Source organism: Tachyglossus aculeatus, chromosome 1 (assembly GCF_015852505.1).
Source record: "Tachyglossus aculeatus isolate mTacAcu1 chromosome 1, mTacAcu1.pri, whole genome shotgun sequence".
NCBI lineage: Eukaryota > Metazoa > Chordata > Mammalia > Monotremata > Tachyglossidae > Tachyglossus > Tachyglossus aculeatus.
The window spans coordinates 56,392,685-56,395,068 of NC_052066.1; positions in this window are offsets into that span (position 1 = coordinate 56,392,685).

Here is a 2,384-nt window from a genome sequence, read left to right on the forward strand (position 1 = left end):
AGATTAAAAAAACTCAATCTATAATGAGTGCTTATTCTGGGAGATCACTGTACTAAGTGCTTGGGAGAGAACTGTAGGGTTCTCTAAGCTCAAGGAGCTTATAGCAATTTGGGGAGAGGAAGCTTAGTTGGTTCTGACCTAGTCAGTTATCTTATTTATTGACTATTTACTGCATGTAGAGTACTGTACTAAATGCTTGGGAGAGTGCAAAATAACAATATAATAGACACATTCCCTGCCCACAATGAGCTTACAGTATTGATGCATAAACTTGCCCAGAATGGTATATCCACTTTGAAAGGAGTGAGAGAACTTTTTTCTATTGCATTTTCACAGAAAAAAAATCTTAGTAAATGGGTGTTCTCGTCTTATTTTAGCCCAGCTGCTATATTGAAGCTCTGAAGTACTCTTTCCCCCTTCTGTTTTTGAATATATCCTATTTATTCCTTGGCATCATGAAATATACCAATCATCAGAATTAATCTCTCTATTCCTTAGTGTTCTAATTAGATCAATGAATTTAAAACAGATGCTTATATGGTAAACCACTTTAACATTTTGCATGTTCAAAGCTTGTCATTCTGAAGAAGCTGAGAACTGATTATTTTCAAGTCAAGTGATTAGTGATTAGTGTAAAGATCTGATTTCTGTACAAGATTTACAAAGAAAAATGAGTTCCCTTTGCCTTTACCCTAAATAGAAAGAAAAGAAAGATGATGTCCTTAATGATACCTTCAATCAAATGATTTTAATTGCATTTAATCATTTAACACACATTTTAACTTGGAAACACTGACTCATGCCTGGTTTGATAATTAAAATAGTGTAATTCACACATGAGAAGAGCATTTGGAAAACAAAGTTCATTTAGAACAATTCACATGTATTTAGATCTCCTAAATTATATTTTATAATAATGCCCTAAACATTTTTCCACGTAGTTTTACATTACTTACCAACATTTAGCCTCACAATATCCCTATGAAGTAGATATTCTCCCCATTCTACAGACAAGGAAACAGAGGCCCAGAGTGATTAAATGAATTGCCACAGATCCAGTAGACAGTAAGTGGCGTGACTGAATTTAGGCCGTAGTACTGCATAGAGAGCATCAGGCCAAAATAACACTCTAGTCTGCTGGATTGTACTCTCCCAGGCACTTAGTACAGTGCTCTGCACTTGGAAAGTGCTTTATACATGCCATTGGTTGATTGATCTATTCTCAAGCATTAATAGTTATTTTAGCTTGGGAGCCTATAAACAACTTCCTAGTGGCACCCATGATTTGAATTTATAAGGGACCTTTTCTCTGATTTGGAAAGAAAAAAAATGTTTTGGACCATTCTCTTGGCATCTCCATCTTTGCTCAAGTTGCACCCTGACCTCTAGGTTCTTTTGGTGATTTCACTTGTCTTCTGATAGTCCGGAGTCATATTGTTTCAGGCTATCTCTCACTAAGTTCTTTAATCAATCAATGGTATTTTTAAGCACTTGTTTTTTTATGGTTTTAAGTGCTTACTATGTGCCAGGCACTGTACTAGGTACTAGTGCACACATGAGTTAATTGGGTTGAACACTGATTAGGGTTAGGGTTAAGCTTGTCCTCTAGTCCATGTCCCACATGGCTTAGTGGAAAGAGCACGTGCTTGGGAGTCAGAGGACGCAGGTTCTAATCCCAGCTTTGCCACTTGTATATTGTGTGTCCTTGGGCAAGCCACTTAACTTCTCTGTTCCTCAGTTACCTCATCTGTAAAATGAGGATTAACACTCTGAGCCCCATATGCGGCAACCTGATTACCTTGTATCTACCCCAGCGCTTAGAACTGTGCTTGGCTCATAGTAAATGCTTAACAAATACCATCATCATCAGTCTTAATCCGCATTTTACAGATGAAGTAACTGAGGCACAGAGAAGTTAAGTTGCTTGCCCAAGGTCACACAGCAGACAAATGATAGGTCCAGAATTAGAATCCTGGTCTTCTGACTCCCAAGCTCTATCCACTAGGCTACACTGCTTCTTGTGCAGAGCATTGTGCAGAGCTCTCTACTGAGTATTTTGATAATTACCTCAGCCCCAAAGTACTTATGCAAATATGCTTACACTCTACTATTTCCCCTATTTGTAGTTCATTTTAATTTGTATCTCTAATTAGACTGTCAACTTCTTGTAGACAGGGATCATGTCTACCTGCTCTATTCTATTATACTTCCCCAAGTGCTTAATACGGTGTCTTGCATCAGTAAATGCCCTACCAATTCCATTGATTGATTGATTAGAAAGTACAGTACAATAGAGTTAGTATCATCATCAGGCATTTTTTGACCATTTACTATGTGAGGAGCACTGTACTAAGTGCTAGAGAGAGTAGAGTGCAACAGAATTG